Genomic DNA, 8,676 nt, shown 5'->3' with positions numbered 1-8,676 from the left:
TGAAGCTTAGTCTAACATACTTTGGGCATGTTGCAAGGAGGGGCTGATCCTTGGAGAGGGACATCATGTTTGGAAGAGTGGAGGGAAGTCTCAGGAGAGGAAGACCTTAGATGAGATGGATCGATTCTGTGACTACAGTGGTGGGAAGATGGTCAGGCTGGCACAGAATAGAACGGAGTTTAGAGCTCATGTACATAGGGTCGCTATGAGTCACAAGCGACTCGAAGGCACATAACAACAACATGTTTTGAAGGGGAAGAGAGGTAAAGTATGATTCTATACTCCTATACCCTTTTTGTTTTAGTAGACAATCAGGACTAATTTAAGAAATTATTTGCAAGGATGGACATATTTCTACTATAAAACACTCACTTTGATTATAAGAATGAGGAAATAGGGTTTGGTTTATTCACAGCTCAGCTGAGATAATCTTTCAGCCGCTCTTGCTAGATGAAGGCAAAATTTGTAAGAATGAATCCTGTCCCATAAACGCAATCTAGCTGGATACTCCATGAAGCTTGGCAAGTAAGTGTTCACTGAACCCAAGTGCTTCCACTTGCTGTAATGTTAATGTCCCAATGCCTTAGTTTCCCAGATAAACTGAGGACGGTTGTTCGACACCATCAAAGGATTCTTTTTCTGAAAGAGTACATATTTAAGAAAGTAAAGGAAGTGGCATTTGGGGAAGGACATTTAGGCCAAAAGGCATGGCATAGTACTCAAAGGTAATGTTCTACCTCCTACTTTGATTAATCTTAAAAGCTGGCAGGTGACCATCTAAGATGCAGCCATCAGTCTATCCCTATCTGGAGCAAAGAACAGTGAAGAATATGAAAGACTTAAATAAGTAATCCAGAGGACTAATGGGCCATTCAAACCACAGCCTCTATACTTAGAGGCCAAAAGAACTAGACAGTGCTCAGATCCCACTATCAACCACTCTGACTGGAGTTACACTAAAAGGGCCTAGACAGAAAAGAAAAAAGGATGTAGAACAAAATTCAGAATCATAAAAAAGGCTACACTTACTGGCCTGAGAGAGACTAGTAGAGCCCTATGGCTATAGCCCCTTTAACCTGAAACTGAGCCCACCCCAGGCAGGGCTCACCTCACAGCCAAACAAAAATCAGGCCTATAAAATGGATATTACATGCAAGGACAATCCTTGTATGAGACCAAAAGGTAGCATCTACCCAAAATCAAGGCAGAAAGGAGGAAGGAAGGAGCAGGAGAAAAGATGAATGGAAATGAGAAACCCATGGGAGGAAGAACACTGATCATTTCAAAGGTTTGCAACTAATGTCACAAAACAGAATGTGCATAAACTACTGAATGAGAAACAAATGTTCTCTGTAAACATTCAAGCCACAATTTAAAAAAAGAAAACTAGCATTTAAAACACATTTCTGCTTATCATATTTAAAGTGTATACAGGTTTTTACAAGTACAGTGTTAGAAAGGCACACCAAAACTACTTCAAAAAGAAGCAAGGCTATCTTCAGCGTCAAAAGCAATCACAGCATGGGGGCAGACTTGGTGTTTTCTTTTTGAGGTTTTCAAAAGATGAGTCACAGAGCAACTTTAAATAGAAACAAATGAAAAATAAGAAAAAGATGCAAAGAAGAAGTGGGGAAAACCCTCATCCCAATCCTGAAGTACTGATAAGACTTCTTGCTCAAAAGGCTTCAACTCTTCTTTTAGGTGTTAACTCTTGGCTTTCTTGAAGACCTACATACAATATTGTAGCTGATGTTAGATGGATCTTAGCTGAAAGCAGGGAATACCAGAAGAATGTCTATCTATGTTTCATTGATTATGCAAAAGCGTTTGACTGTGTGGATCATAACAAACTGGCCGACTCTGAGAAGAATGGGAATCCCAGAACATTTAATCGTGCTAATGCGAAACCTATACTTGGACCAGGAGGCAGTCGTCAGAACAGAGCAGGGTAACACTGCCTGGTTCAAAATTGAGAAGGGTGTATGCCAGGGATGTGCCCTGTCTCCATACCTTTCCAACCTGTATGCAGAGCAGATTATCCGAGAGGCTGGGCTCTATGAGGAGAATTGTGGCATTAGGATTGGTGGACGATCTATCAACAATCTGCGTTATGCAGATGACACAACCCTGCTTGCTGAAACCTAGGAGGACCTCATGCACTTGCTGCAGAGGGTCAAGAACTGCAGCCTTCAGTATGGACTGAGGCTCAATGTCAAGAAGACAAAGATTCTCACCACTGGACCAAATGGCAGCACCAGGATGGATGGCGAAGAGATTGAGATTGTTCACAGCTTCAGTTTGTTCGGCTCCATGGTCAACACTCTTGGCATCAGTAGTCAGGAAATCAAAAAACGTATTGCAATGGGAAAGTCTGCTGTTAATGACCTCCTTAAAGTACTCAAGAGCAATGGTGTCTCTCTGGAGACTAAGGTGCGCCTGATACAGCCCATGGTCTTTGCAATCACTTGTTATGCATCAGAGAGTTGGACAATGACTAGGGAGGACAGAAGGAGAATTGATGCCTTTGAGCTGTGGTGCTGGAGAATAGTACTGAATGTATCATGGACTGCCAAGAAAACAAACGGATTCATCCTGGAGAGGGTTAAACCAAGCTACTCCTTGGAGGCAAGGATTCTGGGGCTTCGTCTGACATACTTTGGGCATGTTGCAAGAAGGGACAGGTCCTTGGAGAGGGACATCATGCTTGGGAGGGTGTAGGGATGGCACAAGAGGGGAAGACCCTCTATGAGGTGGACTGATTCAGTGACTGGGGTAATAGGGATGGGTGTATCTGAGGCCGTGAGATTGGCACAGGATAGAGCAGGGTTTAGGGCTGTAGTACATAGGGTCGCTATGAGTCTCAAATGACTCGACGGCACATAACAACAACAACATATAATATACTCATAAGGATAACAGTAAACAGGCTTATTTATGCTGGAGAAAACACCTTGGTCAGACATACAGTCTCTTTCATGTAGTGTAAGATACTAATAGAGATACAGCTTGAAGCCAGAGGAACATCAGTTAGTTAAATCCACAAGGTAAAGCTATTATAAGTGATGACAATTTTTAAGAGTTCATAGAAGATGGTACATTGGTCAGAGCCAACAGTATTTAAGCTTAGACATTTAAAGATTTTCTCACTTTATCCTCTTATTTTGTAGAGAAAAATTAAGGCCCATGGAGAAAAAAATGACAAAGCAAAAATCACATAGCTATGGAGGAGTGACAACAGAATTACTTCATACACTAAGGACATAAATACTGTTCACTTATAACAACTAATTTTTAAGAAAAAGATCTTTTTTTTAAAAAAAGAGATGGATTTTTATAAAATTCTAGTAGGAAAAACAATCACAATTTCTATTCCGTTTATATGCAATCGAAAGGAACTATAGTTATTTTCTTATAAAGAAAATGCTAATACTGAAGAAGTTGCAGGAAAACAAATTCACATGTGAGAGGTTAGTACTCAGAACCTAAAGAACCAATGGTCTTTTCTCTCCACCTGTTCTGTAGCTAAAATACAAACAAGCACTTGATAGAAATTACACAAATCTGGTACACAAGTAACAGATGCAGCCCTGGGAAGGCTCACCAGTCTATGTCAGAAAATCAGGAAGACAGTTACCTGGCCAACTGACTGACTGTTGTTGTTGTTGTTACATGTCATTGAGTCAAGTACATCATAGTGATCATATGAAGAGCTGACTTGAACCCCGCCCCATCCTGTAACATCCTCATCATCTCTGATACACTGGAGCCCACTGCTGAAGTCACTGTGCCAATCCATCTTTTTGGGGGGTCATCTTCTCCTTCACTAGCCCTCCATCTTTCCAAGCACAGTGTCACTTTCCAAGGAATAACCTCGTCTAGAAAGAGATCCATATTTGTTCTCATCCCAAGAAAAGGGATCCAAGAATGGGTAAATTGTATCAAACAATGTAATTACTATCACATACAAGCAAAATATTGTTGAAGATCATCCAAAAATAGTTAGAACAATACATTGACAGAGTTGCCAGAAGTTCAAGCTGGGTTTAGAAGAGGACATGGTACTAGGAATACTACTGCTGATGGCAGATAGATCTCAGCTGGAAATAATATCAAAAGAATGTCTATTTGTGTTTTTTTTGACTACACAAAGGCATTCAACTGTGTGGACCATAACAAACTATGGTTACCCTTGAGAAGATTGGGAATTTCAGAACACTTAATTATGATTATACACAATCTACACCTAAACCAAGAAGGTGTTGTCCAACCAGGGGAAAGAAACACTACATAGTTTAAAAAAATAGAGAAGGTGTGCAACAGGGCTGTAACCTCTCTCCATACCTATTTAATATTTATGCTGAACAAATGATACAAGAAGCTGGACTTTATGAAGAGGACTGTGGCATCATCAATAGCCTGTATTATGTAGATGAAACAATCTTGTTTGCTGAAAGTGAGGAAGACCTGAATTGCTTGCTGCAAAGAATCAAAGATTGCAGCCTTCAATATGAATTATATCTCATTATTAAGAAAACAAAAATCCTCATCACTGGAACATCAGACAACATGAGAGATGGAGAAATTATCAATGATTTCATCTTGCTTGGATCCACAGTCAATAACCTTGGTACCAGCAGTGAGGAGATCAGGAGATCAGGAGATGTATGTTGTTGTTGTTAGGTGCCATCAAGTAAAAAATGACTCACAGCTACTGTATGAACAACAGATCTGAACCCTGTTCTGTCCTGTGCCATCATCACATTTCCTGACACATTAGGGCCTATTACGTTAGTCAATGTGTCAATTCACTTGGTCGGGGGTCTTCTTCTCCTTTGCTGACCCTCTACCTTTTCGAGCATCATGCCTCTCTTCAAGGAATAGCCCCTCCTAGCAACATACCTGAAGTATGAGAAGTGAAGTCTCATCATTTTTGCCTCCAAAGAGCTGGCTGCACCTTCTCTGAGACATTTCTGTTTGTTCTTTTGGCTATCCATGGGATGTTTGGTGCTCTTATCCAACATCACAGCTCAAAGGCATCAGTTCTTTTTCTGTCATCGTTATTCATTATCTAGCTCTTAGATGCATAATATGTGATTGGAAAGACTATGGCCTGAATCAGATATACTTTAGTCCTCATTATTCCTCAATAATTTGGAGAGGTTCCTAACATCAGACTTTCCCAGTACATCTCCTTATTTCCTGACTGCTGGTACCAAAGGTGTTAACTGTGGCAATATCATCTACCTTGAAGGCAGTTGAGAGTAGTTGTAAAACAAGCTTGGGCAGCACGAAGATGACTGCATATAACTTCTACTAAATCTACAAGGAGGTTGTATCCCCATCAAAAGCATCTGCAGCACAAAACCAATTCCCATGAGATCAGGCCTATGCTCTTCAGCCCATTTCTACCAATTCCAACATCAATTATGTTGCCCTAATGAGTCTGAAATCCACTGTAATAGCTAGACATATGTAGCTCACAGAAGTCTATTCAATACAGTGGGGTTTATTAGTGACTTTAACAGGTTACAATTCAGGTTGACAACAGGATACAGTTTCTTAGTCAGGGCCTCTTCTAAAGCATCATCACAGGCCCTTCAGCCTTGCAGCTTCAAGCCAGTGTTACAAAGCTCTCTTAGTCCTGCCAATTAAGGCATCTCCCCTACTTCTCCACCTTCAGTCCTCAAGCAAGATTGGGCTCTGGCTCCATGGAGCAGCAGTCCCAGGTCAGCTTTGTCTTATGTCAGAACCTCTTGTTCTGGCTGCTGTTCTTCTGTAGGTCCTGATCTGACTGGCACAAGAATCTATGGCCCTGAATGATAGGTGCTGCACTCTCTGCTTCTTCTTTCTTAGTTCTCTAGGGAGAGTTCCACATTTCTGCTGCAGAATCTAGTCAATTTAAACCTGGTGGAAAGATGAAATTAAGTCAATCCCTTTATGAATAGACTCTCTTATTTGCATGTTTTTGCCTATTTATATCACAAAGTCAGGGGCAATGGTCTAGAAAAACCATTTTGAGCAAAAGACCCACTACCCCACAAGAGTCAACGAGATAATATATGTAGAAGTCCTTTGTAAACAATAGGCCATATATTACTATTATTTACTAAAATTTAAATATTTGCCAGACACTATTTATCAAGCTTCATATGAAAATAAAGTTGGCCAATGAATAAGGAAGACAGAATAATTGATATCTTTAAAGTGTGGAATTGATGAAGAATACAGGGTATAACATGCCCAACGAACAAACCAATCTGTCTTAGAAGAAGCGCAATAGAGTTTTCCTCAGAAGCAGGAACTATGAGACTTCATCTCACATACTCTGGGCATGTTATCAGGAAGGTCAAGTCCCCAGAGAAGGGCATCACACTTGGAAAGGTAAACAGTAACTGAGAGTGAAGAAAACTCAACCCTTGATGAGATGGACTGACACTGTAACAACGAGCTTAAGCACAGAGAAGACTGTGAGGATGGTGCAAGGCCGGAGAAGGTTTCATTCAGTTGTATACAGCATCACTATAAGTTGGAGCCAACTTGATAGTCCTTAACACATATCAAGCATTTCACATTTTGGGAGGAGCAATGACAACAATTAACATTACTGATGCCACTCTCTCAGCAAAGCACAATGCTAAGTATGTTACATATGTCCTCATTTGTTGTCAGAACAATCTTAGGAGGTACAATCTATTATCCCCTACGTAAAGGTAAAGTAATAATAAGGACAAGAACAATAACACACTAGTGACTAAAATAAGGACTAGATTTAGCTTGAAGAAAAATTAATAACATAAATATTACAGCAACAAACATACAGTAGCCAAACTACATGACAATGTTGGAGTGGCTGGTTCTATGCAGTGTCTATGATGTGGCAAGCTACTTGAAAAATGAATTAATTTGGAATATGATTATTTCTCTTAATTCATGCTTCAAATAGTTTCACTTACTTAAAATCTAGATACAGTTTGTAATAAACATGTTTTCAGTAGCGGCACAGTTCATTTGGATGAAATATCTCTTCCTCTGGGCTGTACTGCTGAGCACATTTGTTTTAGGGTTCACTGTTTACCAGTTTCCTTTTGTGTGTATTATTATTATTATTATTAATTATTATTATTATTGACATTCCTGGTTAGGTCCTTGAGTGACTTCTAGCCTTATACAAATTAGTTCTCTATAAATGTTTGTTGTTTCATACACTGAGGAATGCTGATATTTGGATGAGTTCTACAAACACAACTGGTATTCTTTATTCCTTGGCTAAAGATCTCTAACTTCTTTTTTCTCCCAGTTACTCCATTCTGTTTCCCTAAAGCAATGTTCTAAATTTAAATATATTTTTCACCCAGAACAAAAGATACATATCTGCTCATACCTCTTCAAAGAAATTAACTCATTCTCTGAAGCAAACTTACATCACTGTATTTGGTGATATGAGCTTTTCTTATGCAAGTACTGAATGAGGCCTTACCTATAAATCACTTGACTACACAGCCTTTTGTAAATTCAGCAAAGGCAGTTACACGGAACAATATAAAAGAAATGCCAAAGGTCAACAAAACCAAAGATTAAACTTTGCTACTTTCCTCTAGCAACTGTAAAAATACACATACAATATATATCCTGTCATCACTAAGTCAAAGTTTGATTGATCTAGGGTAATTAAATCTTATGTTCCACAAGTCCACTACTTGGTTCTCTGACCCCTAGCTTCAAGTTCACTGAGATAACACATCTGAATCCCAGCATAGTCATAAACACCAAGATTCCTATCACACAACTGAGAGACTAGGTTTCCACATTCCAAGTCCACCAAGCACATGCGTCACTGCCTTTGTTGTCTAAGTCACCCAAGTTGTAAAAATTTGAACTTTACCTACTATCCTCAAAACACACAGCTGTAAAAACACATTCTTTTATGGAACATGTCTGCTGATAATAGTAAAAAAAATGTGCAATTATTTATAGCCTTTTTCATTTTATGTTTTAGTTTCCCCAGAAACAGAAGAACAGCCCAGAGTGGAATAAGGAGAGACGGACAATCACAGGAAGAAAACTGAAAGCCAAAGGAGGAGAGTGGCTGATATCACAAAGTCTGTTGTTACATGCCGTCAAGTTGATTCCGACTTGCAGTGACACTATGAACAATGCATCTGTACCCTGCCCTATCCTGTACTGTCCTCGGCAAGCAATATAATTCCCACTTAGATTTGTTTGTGCTGTTGTCTGCACACAGAGTGTGATTATTTTTGTGTTTGATGAACCTTCTAGTTATCTAAACATCAAGTAGCTTTCTTTCAAGGGCTATTACTATAAAATCCCTAATAAATCAATGTGGTGGAAACACGATCTAAGTGTATTGGACTATCTGACTCCAGCTGCTATTTATATGATGTACCAAGTGCTTATGGTATTGCCACTACGTCTTCTTTTTTTCCTTTTTTCTTGTGTACCACCTAAGAATGGGAATCCTAGAACATTTAATCGTGCTAATGTGAAACCTATACTTGGACCAAGAGGCAGTCATTAGAACAGAGCAAGGTAACACCGCATGGTTCAAAATTGGGAAGGGTGTACAACAGGGATGTGTCCTATCTCCTACCTTTTCAACCTGTATGCAGAGCAGATTATCCGAGAAGCCGGGCTCTATGAGAAGTGTGGCGTCAGGAT

The 8,676-nt window shown here is 39.6% G+C and overlaps 1 protein-coding gene and 1 pseudogene across 1 annotated transcript in view; one reads left to right on the top strand and one right to left on the bottom strand.

The window, feature by feature from the left end:
* LOH12CR1 (loss of heterozygosity, 12, chromosomal region 1) overlaps positions 1–8,676 on the bottom strand; it is a 158,216-nt gene that overhangs the window by 47,286 nt on the left and 102,254 nt on the right. The window lies entirely within an intron of this gene.
* Positions 512–8,676, top strand: part of LOC102869325 — a 10,147-nt pseudogene continuing 1,982 nt past the window's right edge.

The sequence above is a fragment of the Elephantulus edwardii genome, unplaced genomic scaffold (assembly GCF_000299155.1).
Source record: "Elephantulus edwardii isolate Elephantulus edwardi_28Jun2011 unplaced genomic scaffold, EleEdw1.0 scaffold00067, whole genome shotgun sequence".
NCBI lineage: Eukaryota > Metazoa > Chordata > Mammalia > Macroscelidea > Macroscelididae > Elephantulus > Elephantulus edwardii.
The sequence above is the reverse complement of the archived record's forward strand: the minus strand, read 5'-3'. Positions and strand labels throughout refer to the sequence as shown.